This window comes from Cibotium barometz, chromosome 18 (assembly GCF_041138505.1).
Source record: "Cibotium barometz isolate CiBa-2024 chromosome 18, ASM4113850v1, whole genome shotgun sequence".
NCBI classification, from domain to species: domain Eukaryota; kingdom Viridiplantae; phylum Streptophyta; class Polypodiopsida; order Cyatheales; family Cibotiaceae; genus Cibotium; species Cibotium barometz.
This window is the reverse complement of record NC_141063.1, coordinates 10,160,655-10,175,773: the sequence shown is the minus strand read 5'-3', so window position 1 is coordinate 10,175,773 and position 15,119 is coordinate 10,160,655. Positions and strand designations below refer to the sequence as shown.

Sequence of the window (15,119 nt, the reverse complement as noted above, 5' to 3'; positions counted from 1 at the left end):
ACAGTACTGTTATTGCCTGCTTTCGGCCTCTTTTAGAAACACATTCACAAGAGACTACCTTAGTAAGCTATAATCACCATGGGTATCTTTCCAATGGTCGAGCTCATAACCCTCAATGTCTCCAAGATCCACAAGAGACTACCTATGTAACATGGGGATCTTTCCAATGGCCGAGCTCATAGCCCTCAAGGTCTCCAAGCTCCACACCTCCTTGGAGAGGAATTTATGTCAGCATCTCCCACCATGAGCATTATCACATTATCGTGTTGTCATGTTAGACTATGGGTACTCATCCCTGCTTTCTTACCTCAAAACACTCATTGAATGTCACTATCATGCATTAGAGAAGAAGATTAGAGAAAGGATTAGTACAAGAGAAAGTCTCTATTGCACAATGGAGAGTATGTTATATTGTAAGAGAAATTTGACTTATATACAAGGCAATAATTATTCTCACACATTTAAACTATGGTCGATCGGGCAACCAAGATTCATAAGTGGTCGATTGCTTGTACAATGCTTAAGCTCATATTACATGCATGAAGTAGATTCATAGGTTATCCATTCTAGCTTGTTGCAACCCACACTTAGAGCGGGAATCATCATAAATATTCCACCATTTTTGAGTGCCCATCCCATTTATAGATTTGGAAACAGTTGCTTCATAAATTGATCATACATGCTTATGGTGTCTGTATGTTCAATGTAGAATTATAGTGACAATTATTATCAACCGCAAAATGGACTAGCATTCTCCCCTTCGTGATGTTGTGACTGGATCCTTGTGATTGAGTAGAAGACTTTGTTGTGGGGAGAATCGAGATGTTGTTTTATTAATGTTTATGATGGTGATTCCCCACAACTTAATTACTGGTGTTCGATTCATTATTTTTAGAATGTTTTATTACCTACCGGCGGCAAGAGGGAATTATCATGCTATTTCATGCATGTTATATACTCATGGATATAAACTAAAGCTTAGGCAAATATGAGAAGGATATGGGGGAGAGGATGATTTTCAACTCACAGTACTGTTATTGCCTACTTTCGGCCTCTTCTAGAAACACATTCACAAGAGACTACCTTAGTAAGATATAATCACCATGGGGATCTCCCCAATGGTCGAGCTCATAACCCTCATGGTCTCCAAGATCCACAAGAGACTACCTATGTAAGCTATAATCACCATGGGGATCTTTCCAATGGCCGAGCTCATAGCCCTCAAGGTCTCCAAGCTCCACACCTCCTTGGAGAGGAATTTCCCACAATGATCATTATCACATTGTCGTGTTGTCATGTTAGACTATGGGTCCTCATCCCTCCTTTCTCACCTCAAAACACTCATACAATCTCACTATCATGTATTAGAGAAAGGATTAACACAAGAGAAAGACTCTATTGCACAATCGAGAGTATGTTGTATTATAAGAGAAAGTGATTTATATACAAGGCAATAAGTATTCACACACATTTAAACTGTGATCGATCGGGCACCCAAGGTTCATTAGTGGTCTATTGCTTGTACAATGCTCAATCTCATATTACATGCATGAAGTACATTCATAGTATGCCACCCACACTTAGAGTAGGAATCGTCATAAATATTCCACCATTTTTGGGTGCCCATCCAAGTTATAGATTTGGAAACCATTGCTTCATAAATTGATCATACATGCTTGTGTCCCCCCTTCATGATGTCGCGAGAGTGCATCCTTGTGATTGAGTTTCTAGACTTTGTTGTGGGGAGAATTGAAATGTTGTTTTGTTAATGTTTATGATGTTGCATGAATGTTATTTCGCCTCCGCAAGGGAGGATAGTTAGTACATGATGAAGTTAGTAAACGGGATATACATTTTGTGAGTGAATTCCCCTTTTTAAATTCTTCTTCTTTTTTTTCGCTATCAGAGGCAGGATTACATTGATTATTTTGAGTTAGCAGTGAGTCTATGGCTTATTAGCAAGGGAGGGGAAGAGGTGGGGGTTTTGGAGGAATGTTGACACAATCATTAGAATAAGAGAACAAATATCAGTTTCTCATTTGATGCATTAAAGAGATGCAAATGTAGCTTCGTTAGTTGTTACTTTCTTTATTTTACAGGACTTTGTCAAATGATCTTAAAGTGATCTTGGAGGGGACTTGTCCTTGTACTCTTCATCCCATCATGTGCTTTTTATATTTTTATGTATAGATATATTATTTCTCTTACAAGCAGATATATTATTTCTCTTACAAGCAGATATATAATGAAGTGCATTAAAGTGAGTCAAGCAGACTCTTGATGTAGCTGCTCTATGACGACAAAATCATTTTGAGAGACATGAAATAATGCTTTTAACTTGTCAGGTTACTTAAAACGTTCTCCACCTTCTTGATGGAATTATATAGTGAAGAGATTATTGATGATTTGGTTTGTTGTTTGTTGGCGAGGTTTGAATAGGTGTCACTAAGGATAACATATTTTGTTTGCACTTGTAAAGGGAATCCAAGTGATGGGTTGTACCATTGACCAAGCTTTCTCCCACCATGTTCCCCCATCCAAAGATGTACCTAGAAGGATCCTAATGACAAGGCTATGGTGCATATAAACTTGTATTTTTCCACTAGGTGAGTATTTATGGTTACTCACAGCGCTACTGAAATAGTTAGCCAATTCAAGAAATAATGGTAAGACAATAAGCCTACCCATTATTGATGTGATTAGATTTTAATGAAATACTTGATCTTCCATCCAAGTATTACACCTATGTAACTTATTCTCTTTGGTGTATGACTTGGCGATATGAATGAAGCATGGCTAGTAAACAGTTAATCTCTTTTTTTACTTTTTCTTGTGTGTGTGTGTGTGCGTGTGCGCACGCACGTGCATGCACATGCATTCAAGTGATCTACAGGCATGTAGAATGATCTGAAAGGGTTCCCTCTGGTGTGAAAAAATCAGATTTGTTTTCAAGATATTCATGTCTGAAAAACGTCACCATCTTAAGGAACAAATATGCTAACATTGTTCACTTATGTTAAAGAATCTGAGCTCAATGTGAAAAGTGTCATTCATCCTAAACATTTTTGTTGATGTGAAAAACCAAACTAGTTTTTCATGACGTGAATTTCTTGAGATATTCATGTCGTGAATATCTTGAGATATTCTGGCAGTAAAAACAATCTTGTTAATTTATGATTCTGACTAGATGTGGGATTTCTTAAGCCCTGTGGAAGCTTGTGATCACCTTAGTTGATGGAATTGAAGTTTTTCTTTAGGCATGAAAAACTTCAGATATTCATGCTTCGTGAACATCTAACTGCTTTTTCACGTCAAAAAAACTTTTAAAGTTCATGTTGCTAAGCTGATTTTTTGAAGCCATGAACTTTGATTGGTTTTTTACATTAATAATTGAACTTTTGAGTTTTCTTCCTTTGAGGTTATCTCATGGTTCAAGTGGTTTGTTAAAAAGGTTCGGTATGGTTTTCATTGGTTTTGGAACAACATTTTTTGGCTTGAAAAACTTGAAATACTAAGGGTCATGAGTTTCCACTAGTTTTTCACGTAAATGAGCTTTTGCATTGCCTATTTTTTAGGTGATTTTATGGTTCACCTAATCATTGTGAAGATCTAAGAATGATAGCTGTTGTTGTTGAGGCCAAACTTGAGTTTTTCACGGTGTGAATATGTCCACTGGTTTTTTTATGCCAAACTGATTTTCTAAATTTCATGCTTTTGAGTGGCCTTTATTATTCCCTTGACTTTTAAGTTCTAAGAATGTTTATCTTGAGATACTCATTGCATGATTATCTTATGAAATTCACGCATGCGCATTACATAGATGTTTTGTGCATCTTGCCTTTCATGGAAAAAGGATATTGGAGTTCATCACAAGTGATGAAAAGGAGCCAGAGATTGGTGAAGAAAATTCCACCCCTCAACAAGTGTAGGCATATAAAGCATGGCATAAAAGAGCTAGAAATGTGTTGTACTTGTTGTTGTCTGTCAGCATGACATATTCTAAAATTGTGCATATAAAGGATACATACATGCCCAAGGAGGCTTGGGACACCTTGGTGAAGATGTACATTATAAACACCCAAGCTTGGAGAATGCAGTTGTTAATCGCCCAATAGAAGCTACGGACTAGTGCGGCTTGAAAAACTAGCCGACAGTAGACGACAGTACACATGCAACAACGCACATGTGCACTCACAAATCTGGTCCCTGAAGATGTCTGCAAGAAACTGAAAACCACATGAACGGCCCCCAAAACGTGCCTGAAATCACAATCAAACCGCCCGCAAAACTTCAGTACAAAGTACTCCACACTTCACGGTCCTCTTTCTCTCGCAGAGAAGAGCTCCTTGAACCAATTTAAGAAAACAGGCGACTCAGCGTAAAGGGTAGGCAATATACTGGCAGCAAACGAGGGGGATAAACGTATGCTCTAATACCAAATGTTGGAAACAAGGTTGCAGGAATGCGTGCACGCACGCGCACACACACACACACATATAATGGAGAAGCTCAAGGGAGCACGCAATGAGATGATAGATTGATAATGAATGTGTGCTATACAAACATGATAAGTATACCCCAAGATGGGTGTATACTAGCACAGGGAATAAAAACCTCCTAAAGAGGAAAAAAGTACCTCGGTTGGTCCTAGTGTGTTCACACACATTATTACCATATATGGCTTCTTTCTTTAAGCCTTCCCTAACAATTGTAGCCTCATATTAGAGTATACACTAGTGTTCATGGACGTTTGGACTACCTACATGCCAAATTTGGTCCCAATCCGACATCGGTTGTTCACTGCCTACTTTTAGCCTTCCCTATTAAATTTAGCTTTAATTCTTAAAAAAGTGGGACTTAAGGATCCACATGGACATTGACATTTTGATATGAGAATTACTCTTGTTTATTAGGAATTATATTTCTTATTTTATATCGGGGATGCTTGTGTGTGCTGTGCCTGTTGGTACGTGTAATCTGATCTTTATGGGTTGCCTATTTTATCCTCAAAAAAGTGGGACTTAAGGATCCACACAGAGATTGACATTCTGATATGAGAATTAATTTTGTTTACTGGGAGTTATATTTCTTATTTTATATCGAGGACACTCGTGTGTGTTATGCCTGTTGGTACGTGTAATTTGATTTTTATGGTTGCTTATATCTCATGATGACGTTGCAATTAATTGACGTGCTCAATTAATTGTTTAACTAACATGGATTGTGTCTATGAGTATAGCTATGTACTGAGATATGCAAGGGTACCGATTTAGGTGTCGCATGGCATACGATGTGCGAGGATACCGATTGAGGTGTCACACTATACGAGGGTACCGATTAAGGTGTCATATGGATGGTGGATTCAATGGTGGCGTGTAGATGGAGATCATTTTGTTAAATCATGTATTAGAATTTCATAAATTATTTATAGCTTTTCATGTAGCTAGGTTATTTTACGTGCAAGTGTGCACAAGGTTATTTCATGTGTAAAGGCCCATGGGTATTTATATTTGGGCAAAGGTTTTGATATGTACAAACCTTAGGAACCTTATTATGGTTATTAAAATGTAAAGAAAAGTCCAAAATATGGGAAAAGCAAGCCCAAAATTGTACGCACCACTATTATTAGCTCCTTGGGCTATTTTTATGAAATAGAATTCTCTAAATACTCAAGTTGTGGAAGTGGGAGCTACATGCTTGATTGAGGGGGAAATTGCACCCAGCATTGGTCTCTTGTGTGGTACCTTCTACTCTATTTCTTGTTGCACATTTATTTCATGCATACTTTAGTCAATTTGTATTCAATTGAATGGTCATATTCTTTGTATTATTTGAGTTTTGTATTACTCTTCATCAAGTATTTAAAGATCATGTAACACATTCTCAACATCCAACTTGTCAAATTTGGTGCATTTGGGCAAGTTACGGCGGGGACCGACGGTTAGAGGCCTTTTTCGATCTCCTTTAACCTTAAAAGCAAAAGCAAATCTAAGTCTACAACTCTGAAGCCATTAAGAGAAGATTATTCTTGGTTTGGCTATAACTTATAGACTATTGATCAGAACCAACCAAGGTTTTGCATAGAGGTGGTCCATGCCACATAGGACCCTCTATAAACAACTTACATTCTGGATCAATGTAACCCAATTTGGTTGTGGACCAGATTCAAAAACTAGCCAGGTTTCCATGCCTGCTTCTAATTCCTCCGCCTTGGACCCATATCAAATTATAAGCATACACGTGTTCATGACACCTTAAAGCACATACACACCACATTTGGTCCTAATCTGACATAGTTGGGTTACTATTTACTTTTAGCATTTCTTGCTAACATTAGCAGATATTCATGAAAAAGTTGGATTGATAATGTGCATGGCACTCCAAGAAGCCCACCTATCAAGTTTGAGTTAAAAGCCTTTTGTAGATTCTTTTTGGGAAAAAAGATTTAAAAAAAATCTAAGTCTAGAATTGAGAAAAACCTTAGAGAATGTTAGAAATGCACCAAAATATCATGTGACATTGGGGACATGAGCATATGGTTCATTAGGTTTATAGCCAACTTGGTGAGAACACTTCAAGTGTGAACTACCTCTTCGTTAGAGTTACAAGATAGGGCTTGGTGCCTATAAAAGGGTATTGTATGTGGTGGTTCATTGATCTCAATCATAATACAATCATCTTGTATTTTTCCAAATTTTTCTTCATTGTGTGCTCAAGCTTCCTCTTCAGTCTTTTCTTCACACTCCTCAATCATGGAGAGATTTCATCCTCCATATTTTGGCTAATCATATGTTTAGTGATTCTAAACTCATGTTAACTCAGTGCTCTAGTTGTCTCTTGAAGCTTTTTTGAAGAAGATTTGTGAAAGGACTTCAATTTTACACACCAGGTCATCCTGTTTTCTATAGTGCAAAATGTTAATTACCTCTATTAGTCAGTGATTAATCAACATTAATCCTATTATTTATGGACCATTGAGGGTTCAAACCTACCATTGGGAACTTGCTACAACTTGCCAAAGCTTCATCTCGAAAAAGTCCCTTGATTTTCCCCCAACGGTGCTCTACTATTGAGGGTTCAACGCTACCATTGGGGATTTGCTACATCTTGCCAAAGCTTCATCTTGAAAAGGCCCCTTCATTTTCCCCTCCGGCAATGTTCTATAGATCAGGGTATCCTCTACACAGTTATCAAAGAATTGCTTTCACTAATACCTTGATTAGTACTAATCATTAGAGGTTTTTAGGATTAATGGGTCATATATCACATTCAAGTGTTGTTAAACCTATGTAAAGCATTAAATCAAAATTTTTCCTTGATTTGAGTGATCAATTTGTTGATCCAAGACTGGGTATAAATCTCTATAAGCATTGTTCAGAACAATGGGATTTTTGAGCTTGAATGCTTCATGTAACTCATCTAACATGCTCATAAATCAATTGTACAAGGACAAGACACTGGCCATTGATAAGGCTAAGACTCGCTTAAGCAGATTTAATGCATTATCATCTGAAAGGGATATGCATCATCATCATGTTAGACTTCATGAACACATTGATAAAATGGTCTGTCTTTGCCTACATGGATTTCATTACACAATGAAATCAAGGATGAAGAAGACCGAGAGCTACATCTAGATCAGGATCTACATTGACATCAAGAAGCTCTTCATCCACCTTTTAGTCATTGAGGGGGATTCTCCGTTTATTTCTAATTTAGTTTATATGTTGAGTCAAGGGTTCTCTTTGAGGATTTTAGATTTTTTCAAGGTTTTTCTTAATGTTTTTTGGGTTTTTTAAGATGATAGGGGTGCTTAGCAACACTCCGAGTCATGATCTTTAACATGATAGGGGTGCTTAGAAACGGGGAATTTTCGAGAGCTTTTCAACGCGAGCTTTTGAGAGGATCTAGCGAGCTTTTGAGGAAGGCCTCATGTTTATCTTCCAAATATTTAAGTAGAATATCTCAATTCAAGAAACATTATTTGACACCATGGCACCTTTGAAGCGAAAATATTTTTGCATATTGAAAAAACATGGCAATGGCAATTGGATATCTAGATCTACAAAATCAAAAACCTAATAACAAGGCTTATGTTATCCCAAAACAATATTCAACTATAAGTGTCGCAATAGCAACTCTACATTATCCAAAATACTATGCAAACATAAGTGCTAAAATTATCCAACCATAAGCGTAAGTGTCATGAGTAGATTTTCTCTTTTCCACCAAGCACAAAATCATGGATAGGCCCTTGGACGCGATAGAGTCATGATCCAAGAGCCATATCATGGATAGGTCCATGGACAGGAGAGAGCCTCCCTCACATTATGATTGGGTATCTTTGGCTGGTGTATAAACATGTTTTAATTTTCATGAAGCCCCAAAACTCGCATAAATGTATATAAATATGGTTGCATGCCACATAAGACTTTTTCTCTTGTACACATTTCTGAAAATCTGGGCATGTACACCAAGGTTGAGACTGTATATGTACTTCATAAGACTTCCTATCTAGTCCGTTTTCTTCTATCTTATATATCTCATACTCATACTAATTAACAACCTTTTTCAATCAGTACTACTCAGTACATTATTAATCCGAAATCTATTCTCTTTTCTACTTTTCTTGAAATGCATGTTCACCATTTCATGTAAACTCCACTTCTCCCAATTGATTCCATGCCCATCTTGTTGAATTCATTTGCAGGAAGGAGTCTTTGATGCAACACTCGCAATACCTTCCCACGTGCCTTCATCTATGATGTTTGATGTTTCCATCCCAAGATGCGTAACATTTCAAGAGCTATGCTATTTCTTGTGCATAACCTAAATCTAGCATTGACCAATGTATTTACCTCTTCCTGAGTCAATTTTGTGTCCTCCTCAATGGGACAAATAGCTGCACCACCACACAACATGGATATCTTTCATCCTCCAAAGCAGCTTTCCTCCAAAGCAGCTTTCCCTTAAACTGACAAATGCAGCCAAGTTGATGACAAATGTGATGTCCACAATCTCCTATAGATTTTTCCTTCAAATGCATGTGAGAAAGCACCTGCCATTGATGAGAATCCTCCTCTAAAAGCTCTAATTAAAACCTCTCATTGAGAACATCCTTGACCAATTCCTCTCAAGATCCAGAAGCTGCAGAATCTGCTCAAATGAATCTACTCAAATGGATGAATCAGCAAAGATTCTGACCATCCACAATCGTGTCAACCACATGGAATGTTGGAAACAAAAATTTTGCAACCTTGGGTCAAACTAACACAAATCTAACTTCCCCGAATTTGGATAAGTCCAAATGCCACTTCCTTATCCAAACAATCACCACATCGAGAGAATGCTGAGAAAGAAAAACATATTCTAGCGAATCCTACGCTATAATAGCAACTGTAGATCTAGTACTGTTGTGAGAGTGTTAACAGATAGAGAATCACAAGGGAAGGCTTATGCAAACACAAACAGACACATAAGTATCTACTCCAATCAAATGTGCATCCCCAAGAAATCAAGTTCAATAAACAAACAAAACAATGTACGACGACTCCCTCAGATATACAAAATGCTCAACAAACGACAAATGCAGCCAAGTTGATGACAAATGTGATGTCCACAATCTCCTATAGATTTTTCCTTCAAATGCATGCTTGGCCCTTGCTCTGGCTGCTCGATTGCTATGTAAGGCTGAATATCTCGTGATTATTACATCTGAACTGCCCGCAGTTGAAAGATTGACAGGCATCTCCTTGACCCAATTTGTATCTGCCTCAACATCCCTCTTTCCATTGAACTTGGGGGGCCACTCCTCATGTTGCATGTGAGAGGAGGTTGGGATCCCTACCACCCTAGTCATGCAGGCAACATACATGGGACAAACTAACACAAAATCGAACTTTCTTCAAACCCGGATGTGCTCTGTTGACTCTACGGGCTGCTTCCCTAGCCAAACAATCAACACACACACACACACACACACACACATGGAATGGCGGGAACTTGCTAGGGTTTAAGCAATTGTAGACCAACAGAGTCTAAAGAGAGAATGGCAATGGAAGACTTACGCAAACACACACACACACACACACAAGTATCTCCTCCAATATGGTGTCAAGCCAAGCTCAAGTTTACAACACACAATTTCAACGAGTGTATGGGTAAAAAAATGATCAACAAACAGAGAGATGCCCCATGCTCATGTCCTTTGATTCCCTCGCAATTTCAATTTCGCCTTCAGCTGCAGGCTTGGCCCTTGCTCTGACTGCTGCTTCCCCCATATGACAGTGTGTGCCATCCACCTCCTGATATTGAGAAGCTTCAAATGAGTGGAGAGATCTCACAGCCAATGAAGTGTGGGGCTAACTAACTAAGCAAGAAGGAGAACCTGGGGGGGGACCAGGGATGAATCTGCCATGTGTGGTTGTGGTGGAAACCGATGATCCAAAGCCTCCTCCTTTACCCTGTAAGGAGAGCAAGAGAGGAATGTCAGGAAGAGAGAACACCATCCGGGGCAAAATCAAGAGCAGCAATGGTTCAGAACAAAGGTCCATGGAGTCCCCTGCGCAGTCCAGTGCTGCTAGCCGAGGTGGCTGTCCGTAACTGGCAGTAGGCAGATATGAGCAGGTAGGAAGTGTAAGATCACAGAACTCTAGACTAGAAAGGCAGAGGGCTATTCATTCATGCACACTGGCTCCTCCAGATCCCATGACGGATGCGTAATCCAACAGTGCTGGGGCTGGGGCTCATGTCGCCTTTTGCCTCAACGACAGCAGCAGCATGGAAAGGGTGGTCTGTCTCCTTCTCCGTCGTGTAGGGTATGCAAACAGCTGGTCTGTCTCCTTCTCCGTCGTGTAGGGTATGCAAACACAGCCGGTAGCCCAAATGAAATCATCAGAGCCCCGCCATGGCCTGCGGGCGCCGCGAGGTTTCGTGGTTTGGAGTTTGGTTTTGGGTGGGGGCCGCGCGAACGCGAGCCCCCGCTACCACAAATTATGACGTGCACTCTCCCCGTTGGGGAGATGCTAGGGTGCAGCCCGTCCGGCAGTGCAATGGAGAGGCCGACCCTAGGCCATCGGCCTTCCTGATCACCGATTGACCCCGCCCAGGTAAGTATACCGTCCAGCCGCGCGTGGGCGCTCTTTAGTAGGCGCCTCTCAACCAGCCACGCCAACCTATTATGGGACCTTTCCCACGACACGCGTCTGGACCACCCTCAAAAAGAGTCGTAGGCTTGGAATAAGCTAAGCTCTCTCTACTACAAGTATCTACACTTCCATACTCTACTACATGGTGTAGGTAATCACCTGTACTGCTGTTATATGAGCCTCAAAGAGTACACTGCCTTTTATAGGCTTATCTTCTTTCACACATCACGTACTCTCCCTGGGGCAGTGACACAAGGCCACATCACCGCTTATCTCATCACAGTCACACATAAAAACGGCCTCGCGTCCACAGTCATCGATTTTTTCTTCATCCTCGCGGCGGCCATCAACCCTTACACAACACGAGAGAACGCATGCAGCATCATGTTCATCATGTCACGGCCTCGTGGAAGCTACGAAGCCCCAAAAAGAGGACCACCCATGGGCAAAGTTATGTGTGCAGAGGGCTCTCTGCTAAATCTTTGTGCTGCTCAAGAAACCCTTCTTTGCACGGCGAGGGCAGAGAGGCAGCAAACTCGGGCAAGAAACCCTTTACTCGCACCACCCAAGTTTGGCGGCAAAATTGGTGGGTGGCATCGTCGTTGGGCTGAGTGGACTCTCTGCACCACTAGCAGCACCGCTCAAAATTGGTGGCAGCCCATGGCGGATCTAGGCAAGCAACACCTAGTGGCTCCCCCAGTTTTGAATCAGCGGGGCGGGCAATAACCTCTGGTGGTCACTAGCAATGAGCTAGCGGGGCAGCAATTTGAAAGCCTAGCTTTGATACCGTTCACGGCGGGGAGATTAGGGGCAAGCAACTAATCATCCTTTATCCACTAAACTCAAGACTTTGTTATTATATATATGTCACTACACTAGTAGCCTACCAAGAGTAGCTCAACCTCATCCTATTCTTCAATCTACAATGTGCTATTTTTGTGTGTCTAGCTTCTTCTGGTGGGATTCTAACTTCACGTCTACGGTCTTGCAATTAGTTCTCCCTAGATTCCAAGTAGAAAGCTACTCATTGTGAGCCGCGCACCACAAAAGCAACTAACGTGATTGTTAGCTAGCATTTGTGAGGTTATAGCAACAATAAATATTTATGAGGGCTTTCCTTGAACTTTGCTCGTTAGGCGACTTGTAAAGCTTCCATTAGGCACTCTTGCCAGTGGTGGAGGCTTTTCTACTTACATCGGAGTAGCAGGTGGAAACCCAAAGCATGTTATGTCCATTGTCAAAGAATAGGCACATTAGGACGAGCTTCTACTCCTACTTACATTGAAGTAGAAGCTGGAAACCCAAAGGGCATGTTCTCTCACATCACATACAATGGGACAATGACACATCACATACACTAGGATAATGACACATGGCTAAACATATGACATCACTGCTTATCACACTCACTCATAAAACGGCTATAAGATCTCATTCACACACATAAACACACTAAGTTATCTAAGGGCTGTTTCACATACGCATAAGACTCCGAATACCCAACAAACCCCCCTTCAGAGCAATGGGGGTAAGACCCGACATGCAAAAGAAGTAGCTACCTTCTAGTTTCATCACATGTTGCAAGGGAGCGATCTAGCCATTCGCAACTCCTGTGCCATGCCAATCCTCCAATCAACAAAGTGATCGAAGCAGCAAGTCTAGTTCTTCGTCACACCCGTCCCCCCCCCAAGCTCCTAACATGGATCAAAGATAACATGGAGCCTTTTATAAGTGAAGGCAGTACAAACACATAAAGGGAAAAAACACACATGATTATTTAACTCAGATAACATGGAGCCTTTTATAAGTGAAGGCAGTACAAACACATAAAGGGAAAAAACACACATGATTATTTAACTCAGATTTCATGGAGACTCCCCATGTAGAGAACCCGCGATACACAAACACATAAAAACAAGTGGAATGCCTAGCCATAGTCTTCCTCACCGGGGGAGACTTGTGCTTGCTGCAACTAACTGCCCAAGAAAACCTCCTTGCAGATAGCACACTAAATGTTCTCACACTCAAAGCTGTTCATATTGAGTTGGCTCGTGGTGGGCATGGCTTCTACAACAGCTCTCTAGATGCAGGCAAGGATCTAGTCACATTGTCTTCACTTTCTAAAAACCCTAAGATGAAAGCTTTAAGGCCTGTGTCAGGGTAGAGATATCTCACATCAAAAGCCTAGCTTCTAGTGCAGGCCAAAGTCATCATCTTTATCTGCAATATCACCCACTATCTTTAGACATCTTCAATATCACCCATTGTTTCTAGACATCTTCATCTTCAATATCACCCACCGTCTCCAGACAAAAACTCTTGTAGCTTACATGTAGTCATTAGATTTTCTTCATCATCATGACGAATCGACTCTTATATCAGATACGGCATATTCATCATGTGATGCGTGCGGTTGGCAGCACTAAGCGTCTGGACCACCCTCAAAAAGAGTCGTAGGCTTGGAATAAGCTAAGCTCTCTCTACTACAAGTATCTTGTGGACATGCATGGGGGAAAAGACACACATCACACTTCCACACTCTACTACATGGTGTAGGCAATCACCTGTACTGCTATTATATGAGCCTCAAAGAGTACACTGCCTTTTATAGGCTTATCTTCTTTCACACATCACGTACCCTCCCTGGGGCAGTGACACAAGGCCACATCACCGCTTATCACACTCACACATAAAAACGGCCTCGCGTCCACAATCATCAATTTTTTCTTCATCATCGCGGCCATCAACCCTTACACAACACGAGAGAACGCATGCAGCATCATGTTCATCATGTCACGGCCTCATGGAAGCTACGAAGCCCTTCGCCTCCTCTTCCAAAGTCAGCTCCAAAGCTAAGGCCATCGCCACAAAAAGAGGACCACCCATGGGCAAAGTTATGGGTGCAGAGGGCTCTCTGCTAAATCTTTGTGCTGCTCAAGAAACCCTTCTTTGCACGACGAGGGCAGAGAGGCGGGAAACTCAGGCAAGAAACCCTTTACTCACACCACCCAAGTTTGGCGGCAAAATTGGTGGGTGGCACCGTCGTTGGGCTGAGGGCTGAGTGGACCCTCTGCACTAGCAGCACCGCTCAAAATTGGTGGCGGCCCATGGCGGATCTAGGCAAGCAACACCTAGTGGCTCTCCCGGTTTTGAATCAGCGGGGCGGGCAATAACCTCTGGTGTCACTAGCAATAAGCTAGCGGGGCAGCAATTTGGAAGCGGGTCCCGTTATTTCTAGATGGACAGTTGGTGCATGTTGTACCCTGGCGCCCTATGGTAGAGTATAGAGATATGTTGCACCAAGCATGCCTTATTTGGGTTAAGGTTGTAGACTTTTCATCAACTATGTGGGAATTGTTACCGTTGGCCATGCAGACTACTGGGGAGGTGTTGGTGGAGCCCAGAATGTGGTTCTTCTTTCATGTTTCTTAAGGCTCAAAGAGATAATGTTCAGAAGGCTATGGCTGTTTATCATACTTTTGGTCTTGCATATGTAAAAATCTACTTTGATAAGCTCTACCAAGATGAATTTGCTTGGTTTTGGATGGAATGGGTAGGTCGTCATACAAAGGATATGCATCACACGCCACTTGGGTTATCCGATTGGAGTTAGTGTTGATTCAGAGGCTTTGTTGGCATGAATTTCTGCAAGGAAAAATGAAAAGTTTGTGTATTGGAAATCTCAGGGTTGGCCTATGTATGTTTGGCTCAAAGTGACACAATCCATTATGGTTAGCATGATATCTTTTTTCTTGCCTTTCTTGCCATGTATGAGCAAAGCTTTGCATCAGAAACAAAAGCCAATTAGATTTATACTATGGAAAAGAGCAGGAAATAAGCCAAGACAGATGTGGATTTCTTAGGAACACAAAGAGGAGTGGAGGGGCGGCCCTATTAGATGTCAAATTACATATGGTCACTAGGAGATGGCCTTTACTACAAGATATGTGTGTATTTCATCAGCCATGGGTG

At 41.1% G+C, this 15,119-nt stretch overlaps 1 long non-coding RNA gene and 1 other non-coding gene across 2 annotated transcripts; both read right to left on the bottom strand.

Moving 5' to 3' along the window:
• Positions 1–9,519: 9,519 nt before the first annotated feature.
• On the bottom strand, positions 9,520–11,098 carry LOC147628921 (uncharacterized). The gene is made up of 2 exons (XR_015267855.1): positions 10,388–11,098; positions 9,520–10,304 (listed from the first exon to the last, which is right to left on the bottom strand). It is a non-coding gene; the product is annotated as an uncharacterized LOC147628921 (long non-coding RNA).
• On the bottom strand, positions 10,955–11,116 carry LOC147628920 (U1 spliceosomal RNA). The gene has a single exon (XR_015268022.1). It is a non-coding gene; the product is annotated as a U1 spliceosomal RNA (small nuclear RNA).
• Between the last annotated feature and the right edge of the window lie 4,003 nt (positions 11,117–15,119).